The sequence below is a fragment of the Juglans microcarpa x Juglans regia genome, chromosome 6D (assembly GCF_004785595.1).
Source record: "Juglans microcarpa x Juglans regia isolate MS1-56 chromosome 6D, Jm3101_v1.0, whole genome shotgun sequence".
NCBI classification, from domain to species: Eukaryota; Viridiplantae; Streptophyta; class Magnoliopsida; order Fagales; family Juglandaceae; genus Juglans; species Juglans microcarpa x Juglans regia.
In genome coordinates this window covers 19246862-19262825 of record NC_054604.1, presented here as the reverse complement: position 1 = coordinate 19262825, position 15964 = coordinate 19246862, and positions in this window count along the sequence as shown.

Genomic DNA, 15964 nt, shown 5'->3' with positions numbered 1-15964 from the left:
AAATTTTACTTGTGATCAAGCATAGAACATAAAGATTGAATCTTTTACCTTAATATTGCTTAAGAGCAAGATTTCAACCCCAAAATCTTTGAAGTTCTTGCTTTAGAAGACCAAAAATTCTTTCTACCCTACTCAGTACTCTGCATAAATTTAAGCCAAGAGGAAGTGAGATCTCCTCTTCCTCAAAATGCATGGAAAGGATGAAAGACTTGAAGATCCAATTCTTCAGCTTTTCTCTCTCTATGCATGCATGGATGCCTAATTAATTAGGGAGACCCGAAAAATTTCTCTCTTGGGTTATCTTATAATTTCTCACAATTCCTACTAGTTATAAACCTTTATCACTATTGATTAATAATTGTAGCAAGTCTATGATCTAGTAACTATATTTTTGTTGGTTAATAACAACTCATAAACCTAAATACAAGAGAATAACAAAGATTTGAGAGAATGTAAAAGGGTTCATCACTCTTTTTTTCACATACAACAGGAGAAAAGATTGTGATAGCAAGCTCCTCCCCGGCCGGAGAGCCTACAGGACAAGGGGGCGGATGTTTTCTAACAATCAACCACACGTACATAAGTTAATGTTTTCTCTCATTTCTCTCTATTCCTATGATACAAGGAGAATTGACACAAGTTTCTCTCTATAATGCACTGCCCAAACTGGGGAATGATGACATTGATATTTTGGCAACCTTGTTAGTCCTTAAACAGAGCTAGAGCTAGACCTATTTAGAATAGAAGAATCCAAGCTTCAACAAGATTAATAGTTTTCTACATATCTCATTACTTTCTAAAATTCTTTCTAGTTACAAATCTTACCATTATTGATTTATAAGCATAAATCCAAATGAACATTTTTCTGAAAAAGCATAAGTTTTCTAATTGGATTTTAGAACAAAATTTTAACAATCTCTCATTTGTTGTCAAAAATCAATTACATATACATTATGTGTACTAATCCATTCAAGATGAGACCTGAAAGTCTTCAATACCTCTCTCTCTCTCTCTCTCTCTCTCTCTCTCTCTCTCTCTCTCTCTCTCTCTCTGTGTTTGCATTTTCTGTCATTTCTGGATATACGCATGGAGTAAGCAACTGCACCTCCATTAAAAAAAAGTGACACAATTAATCACATTAGTAGAGTGCATAAAGAGCATATAAAAGTGACTGCACATAGAATTTTTGTAAAGAAAATATAATCAATACTTAAATACATAATATTCTAATCTAGAATATTACTATAATATTCTTTAAAAAACAGGTAAATATAAACTAACATAGACTCCACCGCCCCGGCCAGCTAGAGTGGGTGCATGTCTATATTTCTGGTGGCTTAAGTCAGACAGCGGTGCATCCAATAAAAATCAAAGCGTCATGGATCATGTTAGACTAGCATACAGTGCCCAATTTTCTCGTGATACTTTGATCAGTATCTAATTGACAGCTATCCAGTGTCGGATTTGATTGATATTTGCTAGCTATATATGTCAATATTTTTTTAATGTCTTGAGAAGAGCACATGAAGGATATATCCCACAGTTCGAGTAGTTTTAGGAGAGCATCATATGTATTGTATCCCATGTTGTGCAAGATATCTGTCGATTTTTTTTATATGAGTCTCGGATTTAATCAATTTTTTTAAAGAGAGTGCACGGACTGACCTATACGTGATTCTAGAATTGTAAATATCATTTTTCTAGCATTTATCGTTGGCCTAAACACCTGATCAACCTCTTCTTGTAATGCCAGGTTAGTGTAAAAAAGAATCTCATCAAAACAATTGTGTAATCATATGAACTGAGATTTGAGAGACACATCTAGGTACGACAAACTGATCTTGAATCCTTTTTTGTATATTTTATCAGTCCCATGCATGATATACGGAATTAAGGCTCCTAATTTATTAACACAACAAAACAAAGCACACGCCAATTTCCGAAACTATATATTCTTTGGTCGGCCATAGCAATGGTTTTCTTTAATCCTTTTAGATAATAGATATGGGCAAACCCACCCCGGCCATGGCCATCCATGTTTTCATCAAACTACGTTACATGCACTACTGGTGGCGGCAAAATCAGACATTTCCTTTTGTTTGGAACTACGTACATTAATAGATCATGAGTCAAATAATGTCGCAGTTTAATATTGTATTATTAATGGTACTGGATTTCTTTTTGCCTTTTATGGTTTCTTGTCTTAAGATTAATATTGTCTCTTTCTAGTTTGGTTACACAAATCAAATCATCTCATCTCTTTTATCTTGTATAATCATTACAATTTTTTCAAATTTTCATACAAAATATAATAAATAATTCAATTTTTCAAATCCTAAAATAAAAATTATATTAAAAAAATTATATTCTAACAATATTTTATTTAATTTTTAATTTTTATCTCATCACATCTCATCTATGTAACCAAACGTGGTCATTTCATTTTAATTCATTTAATCCCTTTGATTGAAAGTAACATGATTTGTTATCTTGATTAGGGGTGAGAATTGGGCTGTCCGATTTGTTATCTTGATTAGGGGTGAGAATTGGGCGGTCCGGACCGAAAAAACCAATCGGACCGGCCAATTCAGTCTGGACCGGACCAAACCGAACCTGTAATGGTCCCGATCAGTCTCGGTCTGAACTTCATAGGACCGAATTCATTTGGTCAGGTCCACGGTCTAGAGACTTTTCAGACTAGACTAGACCAGACCGAATGAAAATTAAAAAAATATAATTTATATATATTAATTATATAATTTTCATTTAACCAATTAACCTAATCGTATCACTAACTCACCATTAAGTAATTATTAACTAATACTAATATTTATAATTTTATAATAATACTAATATTTATACTAATACAAGTATTATATTAATAGTCTAGACTCTAGACTCTAATATAGTATAAAAAAAAAATACTAATAGTCTAATATAGACTATAGTTATACTTATACTAATATAGTTATAACTTATACTAAATCACTATAACTAATATTAGTATATTACTAATATGTAGTTATACTATATTAAATATAGTCTAATACTAATACTATTATATAGTTATACCAATCATGATTCATAATAACTAATCACTATAAGTCTATAGTATTAATGTATTATTATATAATATATATTTCACGATTGGTGTATATTAATATATTATAAGAATTATAGCATAATATATGTATAATAGACTAATAGTATATTTAACTTAATATGTTACTATAAGTCTATAACTATATATAATATTAATATCGCTATGAGAATATCTTCTAACCGGTTGTTCTAATAAAGGGCTGAGAATAGCCACAAATAATATTATACCATATAGCCCACCCATTAGACTATGAATGGAACTCACCGCACTAAAACCCACATCCCTCCCTCACCCTCGTCTCTCTCTCATCAAATCCCTCGCCCCTCAATGTCGTGAATGTCATTTCCATCGACACCGATGCCGTGAACTTCATCGGCAGGAGCTTGGATTGCCTCTCCTACCTCGTGTGCCATCTACTTTGCCTCGTCTTTTGCCTTGTGCGGCATCTCCTTCGTCTTGTCAATAGCCTCGTGTGCCGTATTTCAAAGCAAGATATATCCTGCGTATTTCAGCACCATGACTACTAGCATTGGGACTACTTTGGTGGGGCTCTTGTTGGAAAATACGAGTTTGTTCTCAAGCAAGGCTGAAATGTTTCAAGGATATTTCCTATTGGCCTCACTTTTGAGCCATCGCTCCTAGCAATTGTCAAATCCTTAAAAGATGAGTTTATGCTCAAGATTTGTTTGCTAGAAATTAATCTCAAGAATTAATTTCACAGTCTAGAATTCCTACCCATGAGAGAATTAATTAGTCACCCAGCCATCGGATCCAGCAAATGAACCTTACATATAAATATTTCCACACTTCCATTTCTTGATTTCTGTTGTAAATTGCAGGTCATGTTTGAGAGGATGAAAATGGAGAAGGAAGAAGGAAGAGGAACAGAGGAATTAATTGCTAAACCCAGCCGGCCCTCCCAGCTACAACAAGATGCCGACCCTGCAGTTTCAAACACAACTAGTGCCTTTGCTGTTCTGGCAGCGGTTGGTGGCGGTGATTGGTAGAGAATATCAAAGGGGCACAGCTGCAGCATCTGGTGGGTGGGGATCGTGCATCTATTGGAGTGAAAATAGGTTTTAGGGTATTTTGGATAAAAATATGATGTAGTCATTCTTATGGATGTTTTCTATAATGTTGATGTGTCAGTTGGCTAGTGGGTGTTGCTTTAAGCTCCAAAACAGATGGTACCGCTCCAAAACAGAACTATATCACTATTAGTATAGTATATAGTATTACTATTACTATTAGTGTTGGTATAGTCTATAGTTATTTAGTATAATATAATTATTATATTATACTAACTGTATAACTATTATAAGTTATAATAACTATACTCATATAAGAGTTATAGTATTAATAGCATATTATAAAAGCTATAGTATTATAGCATAATATATGTATAATAGCATAGTATTAATATCACTATAAGTTATAAGTTATAACTATATATACCTACTAGTCTTATAGGCTAATACAATGACTTATTAATCATATAATGATATACCTAATACAATGATTTATTAATCATATTACAAATTTACATATACAAAATGTAAAAGCTTAAAAGTTTAATATATTGAAAAATTGAAAATTATCATAGATTCATAGAATCATAAATTATAAATTTATAATACATTGAATTTGAATCATTGACATACTTTAAGATAGTAACAAATTAGCAATTAACATTTAACATCATAAATATAATTATTATTATATGTTAAGTTTTGAAAAATATGATCTTCATGCCATGTGCCAATTATATGTTAAGTTGTTAAAATTTTGGATTGTAATTTGTAATTTGTATTAACTTTTGTATTATTATTATTATTATTATTATTATTATTATTATTATTATTTGTTTTCTAGTTTTTTTATATAGATTAGTTTTCTTTTATCATTGTATTTTTCAAGATCAAGTTTTTTTTTTTTTTAGTATTTTTAGCTAAAAAAATGTATAAGATTTGAAGTGGGCAAAAAATAATTGAAATTTGGCTCAAAAGAACCAGATTTAGATGGGTTGAATGACCCATTTTAGGCATGGTCCAGACCGAATGGACCACCCTGAACCGGACCGGACCAAAATGGACTGGACTAGTCCAGTCCTATACATTACTCAGTCCAGTCCAAGGTAGAAAATTCTTGGACCGAATAGGTCCGATTCGGTCCACAAAACCGCTTAAGACCAGACCAGATCGGACCGATATCACCCATAATCTTGATAATATAAAGTATGAACATTGTAACGCACATGACTTGTATGGAAAGATATACTTATCATCCTTTTTATTATCATTTTCTTGACGTCCTTGATGTGACATTAAATTATAGGCTCACAAGTGAAACATAATAAATAGTCTTCAATCATTTAATACAGCATTCTGAGATGATGAGAGAATGATGGTAAAATAGATGATAAGTAGAATTGCTCGAAGTGGATCCAATCCATGTAGGTTTTTCAAACAGCATGAAATGCGAGATCTCAAAATTTGATTCGATCATGAATTGGCCTCAAAGTTTTAGATTATTAAGAGGTAGCCCATGTGGTGATCTTTCAAATAATTTAAGCTGAAATATAGAAAATTCCAATACATTGTTTTCGACACTCCCACTCAGTAATCCTTTTCATCTTAACCAATGGAGGACGGCTGCTTGAATGTTACATTTTTGGCCAAGCTATGTATAATAATCAATGCCAAATCATATATAAGATTTGTAAGCAAGTACTAGAAAAGGTACTAGAAAAGGATATCCCCAAAGGGATCATAGCAATAATATACCTTCACTATCCTCAATATTCGGCATACATGATAACGATATAAAGTACGGTCCAAGTTTCTTGCTCAAGCTGACCAATTAATATATAATATCCTTAAACCATCTTATCCAACTTCTTGCTTTTTTAGATGATGCAAGGAGAAACAATTTATTCTGATAATATATATATATATATATATATATATATATCACTACTATTCTATTTTCACGATTAATAAATATGGTCTTTTTCGTCACCCTTGAATCATTTAAAAAAAGAAATCAAATATTGATGGACACATCATCATAGTGGGATAATGAGAATGTATTATGCAAAATCTTTCTAATATGATTAATTGAGAATTCTTTACGTTACATTCTCATTCAACTTCTATCACACTATGATGAAGTGATATTTTCTGTCAACTTTTAAATGTTTCTTAAAAAAAAAAAAAAACATAAAAGATAACGAAATGGTAATTAAGGTTTGAAGGAAATAAGTATGGCATAGAGCATTACAGCTCATATATATATATATATATATATATATATATATATATATATATATATCTCCTTATACTTAAAAGAAGCTATAACGTGAACAGTAATGAACAGAAGTCGTGAACAGTAATAAACAGTGGTGAACACAGCAAAACCACAAAACCACGGTATCTCCGCATCCCTCTCTGCATCCTCAAAAGCAAAATCACGGCAAAATCACCACAAAATCACAACAAAATCATTACAAAAATACCACAAAATAAAAAAATCACCACAAAAATATCACAAAATAAAAAAATCACCACACAAATCACGATGGTGGAGGAGAAACTGACTGTGTGTGAGAGGGAGAGATGCCGTGAGAGAGTGAGGGAGCATAGGTGGCGGATTGGGGCCATGGGTGATTGGGATGGGTCGGTGGTGGCCTAAGGATGCTGGAGAGGGTGGTCACACGCCGTGGGTGGCGGCGTACGGTGGTGGAGGTGGCCTAAGGGGAAGTGGGTGTCCGTGAGGGAAGGTGAGCATGCATGGTGGCTCGCCTGGACGTGGGGATGGCTATGAGAGGTGGTCGGTGGCCAAATGAGGTCCCGGTGGTGGTGCGGTGGCCAGAGGAGGTGGAGCTCCGCCGTGGGTGTGGAGAACCCGTGCAAGAGAGAAGTGGACTTCGTGGGGGCAAACGGTAGGGAGATGGAGGCCGAGCTCGCTGGAAGAGGATGGCCGGTGGGAGGGGAGGCTACCGTGGAGGTGGTGGCACCGGAGGATGGCGCACGGCGGCGCAGCAACATCAAGCCCATTCGGGCTGTGCACTGCCGAGAGAGAGGAAGAGAGAGCATGAGAGAGGGAGACCAGTGTGGGGGGACTCGCCGGAGTGAGGTGGTGCCAGTGGAAGGGGCGGTGAGGCTCACTGGTGCACGGCGGCGCCGGGCTGGGCAGTGGAGGAATTGGGCATGGGGAGAGCTGCGTACGACGTACGCTAAAGGAGAGGGAGGAGAGAGAGAGAACCGCGGGGAGAAAAGTGAGGGAGAAAGAGAGAGAGGCTGGGGTTTTAGTGTAAAATCTAACGTTTGGGATCTAAAATTTGTTTAAAGATATTGTGCAGATTTTACACACATTAAAATTATATAAATAATTTTTATTAAAATTTAGAGATACAATTATAAGACTGTAATATTATTATAATAAATAATTTCTCTTGTTAAAATTTATATATAAATAATTTCTCTTATTAAAACACTAATTTAAACTAATTTAAAATTTAAATAATTTAAATATAAATAACATATCATACATAAACTCTCAAATTTAATTTATAAAATACTAATCTTTCATCATTAAATAAATGATGAAATTTTATTAAATATTTTTAAAAAATTAATCTCTACCCTTCATTTTAAGTCATTAGATAAATATTTTAAGTCCTTATTAAATATTTTTCAGAAATTAAAACCATATAAATAATTAGAGTTTTAGCATAATTTACGTATAATAATATCCTTAATTAACTAAATAAATAGCATATGATACATAAACTATCAAATTTAATTTTTAAAATACTAATCTTCCATCATTAAATAAATGATGAAATTTTACTAAATATTTTTAAAAAATTAAAACATATAAATAATTAGAGTTTTAACATAATTTAAATATGATAATATTCTTAATTAACTAAATTAGGCAAACGTGCGTGGGGAATGAGAGAGAGGGAGAAAGGAAAAGTAAGGGAAAATGTTGGTTTTTGAGTTTTAAATCACAACCCTTGATCTTGAATTTTCAGATTTAATCTAACGGTAGAAGTTTAAATATTGATTTAAACTAACATAAAATAGATAATTAAAATATAAATATTATATCATACACTTAAAATTAATTTTAATTTATAAAATACTAATTTTTCATTATTAAATAAAAGATAAAGTTTTAGTGAATTAGGCTAACGTCCCTTGGACGTCACTATACTGCTAGTACATATAATATACATATATACATACATATATATATATATATATATATATATATATATATATATATATATAATGAAGAATCGGAGGTAGAATTGGTTTAATATAACTACCCCAAATAAACTGAATTTTGAGGACCAATCCGGGAGGTAGTACTTGGGTTTAATATACCTACCCCAAATAGCTGTGTTTTGATGCAATGACTTGCATGCAGATTAAAAAAAAAAAAAAAAAATTGTAGGCTTTGACGATTGAAGTAGTGGATGCCAACTAAATAGTTTGATTTTTACATCCAGCATGGTAATTGGTGTTTACTATTTCTATGAGATGTGACAATCCTTCCGATAGTCAATAAAATATACTAGTTTGAGTACTGAAGTATTCTGAAAATATTTTACTATTATTTATTATTTTATTATTATTTTTTATCTATTATTTACTATTATTTAATATTTTATTATTATTTTATTATTATTTTTTCACTATTATTCACATAATACCTCATTGTCCAAACGTAATTATCTGTTTGGATAGTAAAATCCTTCTACCTTATTTCATTTTATCTCAATATCAAAACATTACAAATACAAATACTTTTTAATTTTAAATATTTAACATTTTCATCTAATCATTATAATTTTTTCAAACTTTCAAATAAAATATAAAAAATAATTTAAAGTTTTAAAATTTTAAAACAAAAATTATATTATAATAATATTTAATTTTTATAATATTTTTATTCAACTTATTTTCTCTCTTTTCTCAAAACTCATAAAACATATTAACTTAAATCATTTCATTACTATTCACAAATTATTTCATTATTATTCACAAATTATTTTATATCATCTTATATCACTATTCAAATGAAACAAATGGAAAGTTTCTAAAAATACAAAGTTGTAATTTGCGAAAAGGTGAATTAGAGAAAATCATGAGATTGATTTTAATTAGAATTGATTTTAAGATTTAATTCTACTTTTATCCTCTAAAGAGTCATGAAGATACGAGAATATACGACAAGAGAGTAGAAGTCCCCTTCTTTGGAGTTATCCCATTAATTTATGCATCATCCGGCCATGTTAGCTGAATTATATTTGCTTTATGTCATTTTTATAGACCACTTTTATTTATCTCTTTCTTACTCTATCTTTATCTATTGATGATCTTATCTTTTCTTTTGATCACAATGATCAGCATTTCCAACGGACTGGATCGATACTAATTCATTTTATACCTTAACAGCTTCAGTTTTTATTACAAATCAAGTACAGTAATAATATGGTTAAAACATGAGATAGTACTACTACTTATTCATAATTATTCAAAGTTAAAATAAATGAAATAAAGTTCAATGAAAATATAAATTGGAATTATATAATATTCTCTAAGGGTATTGTCTTTGAAAATGTAATTATAATATGATTAAAAGTCACAAGCATATTACTACGCCTAAAAATTAATTTTCTATTATTAATTAGAAATATCTATATATATTACACTTCAACGTCTCTTTTCATGCCTGCCTAGTAATAGCTATTTTTAATGAGAAAGTCTACTTTACCTCTCCAACTTGACACCTCTATTTGGCCGCTAGTTAAATTTTTTTTTTTTTTTTACTTAGTGGTTAAGGAAGTGATTTTAAGTGTATTGGTGTATTTTTTTTATTTTTTAAATATATTTAAATATGTTAAAAAAATGTGAAAAGAAAAAAAAAAAAAAAAAAAAAACAATTTTACGCTGGGCAGTATGCCCAGCAGTCAAAATGGGGCGGCATTGTAGCTGCCCCCATTTTTAATAGTACTATCAATTTAAAAATGAGTTGGGCTACTTAAGAATAGTCCGCTCAAGTGTACCGCACAGCATTTTTAGCTTTTTTTTTTATTTTTTTTTATTTTTCTTTTCATATTTTTTTAATAGATTCAAATAATTTTAAAAAATAAAAAAAAAATTATCACTATATTTAAAATCACTTATTTCATCATTCAGTAAAAAAAATATTTAACCAAACGGTCAAACCGAACAGTACATTATGAGCGACAGATTAGCATTTTTCTTTAAAAATTAGGTCATGTATGTCATTCTTTCCTTGACTAATGATGGGGACTGAGATCGTTTGATTGGTGATCAATGTGTTTACAAGTTTAATTTCTTCTATAGATATAATAGTGATGGCAAAAGCCCCACTTATCTTCTACTATTCGATCCCTCCCGGTATGTTCTCCTAATAATTATTATAAGGAATCTCATAAAGAGAAGCTATTGAGAGATTTTTTTATTTATTTAATAATTAAAGAAGTAATTTTTTTAAAGTATTTATATATTTTTTTTTAAATTAAAAGATTTAAAAGAAATCAAAAAATAAAAGTAGAATTTTATACTATTGATACGATACAGGAGTCATATTTTTTGGTGACGGTAACATTGTCCTTATTATTAATGCCTTTTGCGGATTCCAGGGCTCCAACAATTTCTTTAGATTACATTTTGTTTCTTTTCAAACTGTGAATTGTTTAGACAGTAAGATGAAACAAGATAATTTTAAATAAATTAAATAAAATATTATTTTTAATATTATTATTATTATTTTAAGATATAAAAAAATTAAATTGTTTATTATATTTTATGTAAAAATTTAAAAAAAATTATAATAATAAAATAAGATGAGATGAAATTATATCTATAGAGTTTAGATAAAATTATTCTCAGATCAATTAGATATATATATATATATATATATATATATATATATGTGGATCCTAGCATTTAATAGAGTCGGTCTAAAAATTGTGTATCTTTTATAATGATAAAAATGTGTTTGGATTAAAAAATTGTATGGAAATTTTATCCTTTTCAGTTCCAGTATACAATGAAGCCAATATTTGAGTACTGATATCCACACAAAACATTTTACAACATATTTTATAATATATATTTTAAAGTGAGGATATTTTTGTAAAACGATGTTATTTTTATAAAATATTTTACTAAATTACTCTTCATTTTAAAACATAGTTGTGTAAAGTGTGTGTTTATCATTTTTCATATTTTTTTTTAATTCTAAAATAGCTTAAAACACAATTTTTGTAGGAGAAAATACTTTTTAAGTTGTGTGTGATCGGATTTACCTTCTCCTTAATTATTACCTTTCAATGCATGAGCAATGATGCAATGGCAATCAAATTACAATTATTTTAATTACTAGTACATTATAAAATAATATTTTTATAAAATTCAAGCTTATTAAAATAAAATAAAAAGTCGAAAATTTTAAAAGAATAAATATTTTATTAGTAAGCTGTAGAGAAGTTGTTGACAAATAATAAGTATCATTTTGTGTGTGTGTGATATATATATATATATATATATAAAGAAATACATAAACTATATATTTGCACCAAGAAAACAAAAATAAATAAACTATATATTAGTTGAAATACTCAAAATAATTTATTTGCTTTATTTAATTAATAAAACCGAACAAGTTGCCTTTATTTTTCTCGCACTGGCCACTAGAGCTAAACAAAAGTAAAGGTAAAAGAAGGATTATAGCTCTCTCATTTTTTTTTATTTATTTTGATCGTTTATATATTTATTTTTTTTTAATTTTTTACTTATTAATTAAGTAAATGATTATTAGTGTATTAATATTATTTTAAAAATAATATTTAAAGGTATTAAAAAAAATAAAAAAAAATTAAGTTTTGCCTAGACGACAAGTCCAGTGATTACTGCTGGGCAATAACCTAGCATTACTCAAAGTAAAAACAGAGAGAAATTCTTAAAGGATGATGCTAGTAAAGCCACCGAGATCAGTGGCCACCGATTTAGTTTTTTTTTTTAAATATTTTTTAAATTATTTAATTAAAACAGAAATTTATTAAAAAATAATTCTCTAATTATTAAAAACAAAACAATAGATGAAAATTGTCGGTAGCCAGTCTCATCGGCAGTGGCATTTTCCAATTCTTAATGCGCACTATATGACTAAGGATTCCACGATTTACACCATCACACTCTTATCATAGAATGATGCTTCATAACACATCAACATTTAAAGTTTTATTTTAAAAATATAAAAAATAATCTAAAAATAAAAAGTATTACATTTTATCCAGTGAAATGGAAATTTGTAGCATTACTTTTAGATATTCTTTCAATCAATACAAACTCGAATCACTGACTCGTCGCATCATTTACAACGCGTATGCAGCTGAAGATTACGTGTCTACAGTCTTTCATCTTTAGTATATTCCAATGGAAAATACTACTTTAACATTTAAATTATATACCTCATTTTGACAGTTTTTTTTATTTTAAATTTTTTGTTTTATTTAATGATTAAGAAAGTAACTAGTGTATTAATATATTTTTATATTTTTTAAAAATATTTTAAAATGATAAAAAAAAATAAAAATATCAATTTGGCCTAGCGGTAACTTGGAGCGGTGCACTCAGGCGGCAATGTAGCACCGCTCAGGTCCAATTATCCAGTTTGAAAAGAAAATCAATTACGGCCTGTTCTAGGTAAGGTATTATCATCTCATTATAATTTATTATTTTATTATTAATTTTTATCTACTTTTCAGTATTATTGAATATTCTATTATTATTTTTTTATTACTTTTTTAGTACGATTCATAGAATATTTGAAAATACCTCATTATCCAAACACAACCTAACTCTTTTCTTTTCAAAAAATGATTGGAGGGGTGATCAAAGATGACTTTTCTATCAGGATGTGATTATAGTAGTACCCAACTCGCTGGGAAGCCAGACAAGAATGGCCCAGACGGTAGAGGTGGGTTCCGACTCTGATGGAATCAAAATGTCCACCTTCGACTGGGGTCGGAGGTCCAAATTTCCTCCGACTCCGACTTCGACTCCAATCGGAGCTCGGAGTCGAAGCTTGGAACTCCGATTGGAGTTGGAGTGGGCTTTGCCCTACTCAGATTGGGGCTAGGCCTATAGCCCAATATCAAATGCCCAATCTAAAATTAATCCCCATTTAAAAAAAACAAAATAATGTAAAAAAATAATTACAAATTCTAAAATATTGTACGCAAGAAATCACATACAATACAAAAATAGGTAATTTAATGTGTGCAAAGTGTAAATGATAAATTTAAGTTTTCAACTATAAATTCGTAATAAAGTTAAATTTACAGAACCAAAATATAAATAATAATCTGGATTTAATTTAAGTAGCCCAGTCCTACATTAATCCTGATAGTCCATACATTTGAGTCGATGACTCTATAGTGATCATTGATTTCTTGTATGAAGTTTTACTGATCAGATGCATTATCTTTTCTTTAGTCCTTTAACTATTGACTTCTAAATCATCAGTCAAGTGATACATGACATAAATAAAACACATTTACATTATGAACGGTGCTTCTGTCTCAGTCATCTACAATTAGTCTGGAGTTCACCACTAGGTCTACAAAATCATATAAATTATAAATTAAATAATATAAACATTAAAATTATGTAAATAATTATTTAAAATCATAAAGTTACCTAATTCAAGCTTATAGCTCTCGGCATCAATGTCCAATGGGCGTTGAACTTCATCAGTTTTGTGAGCAAATGAGAGCTTGGATGGTGTTCGAAGACAATGGATGGTGTTCGAAGACAATGAACTCCAATAAGCATCCAAGATATGATCTCTGGTACTAAATGCAGACTCAGAGGCAACTATAGTGACAGGAATGACTATACATCACTGGCTATTTGGGAAAAGATTGAAAACTTGCCAGAATTCACATTCTACCAACTTAATATTTGGAATGTTCCACTAGGTGCCTTGACATCTTGAATAAAGTAATGCTCAAGCTCAGACTTACACTACATAATATTTCTCGATGCACAATTTTGAATATTTGATGATACCGTTGTATCCACAATAAATTTAAACTATGTGCATGTGTGTCATCCCAAGAAAATGGCGAACTGGTCGGGTGTGAGGAGTTACCACCTTCAATTGAAGATTGAACATTGCTGTTGTAATGGCTATATAAATTATTAATATCACATTTAAGCGATCTAATAAACTAATCAGTGTCCTCATCACCGATGACGTCTCTAATCCAATTTTTTACAATCACCAACTTATATCGGGGTCAAGGATCGCAATCACAAATAATAATTTGTTTATCTTTTCCACACCCCCCAATATTTATTATATTTGTATTTCATCATCATAGTCATTGCATTCAACAAATCCACACTGCCAACACAACTTTGTTGCAAGTGGTCATAAAGTCCCGAAAACTCCTCAAAGTACATGTTTGTAGTAGGATATTTTGTCCAAGATATCCACATAGTTATGTCATAAAATAACTTCAAAAATGGAACAAAACACCTTACATTGGCCCAATCATCTATGGCAGGCGCACTGAGCCCTCTTCTCGCCCCAATTGACTCCAGCAAAACATACCTCATGCCCCCATCCTCGACCTCTATCTACTCAAATGATATTTGGTACTTCTGTACTGCATCCAACATCATGTATGTAGAGTTTCATCGATTCGAAACATCCAGTTACAACATACTGGAAGATGGGATCTCAAGATTTTTGATTATTGCCTGAAACTGGCGGAGCCGTTGGGAGGAAGCCCTCACATATCTCACAAAGTTCTGGATCCTTGAACTATTCAGAAACTATGAGATTGATGATATGGGTACAACATCGAACATGGATAAACTGGTTCTCACGAATGATATCCTCCTTCCTCCTTTACCGTTGTATTCTGCCTAAACCAATCAATGACAGTGTCATTCGCATTGGCATTGTCAACCGTGATACAAAGCACTTTTTTTTTTATCTCTCAATCCTTTATATATTCATCCATCTCCTTGCCAATGGATGAACCATTGTAATCAACAATTTCTTTGAAGTAGATAAACCACTTATGCAACGTCCACTCACTGTCAATAAAGTGGGCTGTGATACAGATGTAGCCCACATTCTATATGGAGGTCCACGTATCAGTCGTAAATAACACTCTCTGGCTAGTGGCAACAAGCATTTCCTTCATCACTACCTTCACATTGGCATGCCTCTTCAAACAATCACGCATTACCATATACCGTGAAGGTATGAGAAATCATAGCGCTAAAGTGTGCACAAATTTGCGGAAGCCTCATTTGTTAACCGTGATAAAAGGCATCTCATCAGTGATAATCATCTCCACAAGAACTCTCTCAATATCTTCTTATTGTATTGAGGGATTAAAAACTTCTTAATCTGCATGTCATCAGTGGTCGTATAAGTCTCCTAACTCAGCTTCATCTGATCAGTTGCTACCAACCCATTGTGTATTTTATGTCACTGGCAGCTGGTAAGATGTGCTATTAATACTGACGTGCTCTGTTTCTTCGAATGACAACTGCATAATTGTCCACAATAGTTGCATTGATCCTGCGGGTTCTCATGATCACTGGTAACTTTGGTGAAATGTTTACATGTCCATAACTTTTTTTTACTAGGTCGTGCTGGTCGATCGGCCTCAACAATCATCAACTCCTCCTCTCATTAAGTATATCAACATCTTTTAAATCTATTAGGACTTGACCACTTGCACATGAGGTAGATGCTTTAGATGGGGTCTACAGCCTGAAGTACCTGTCGATG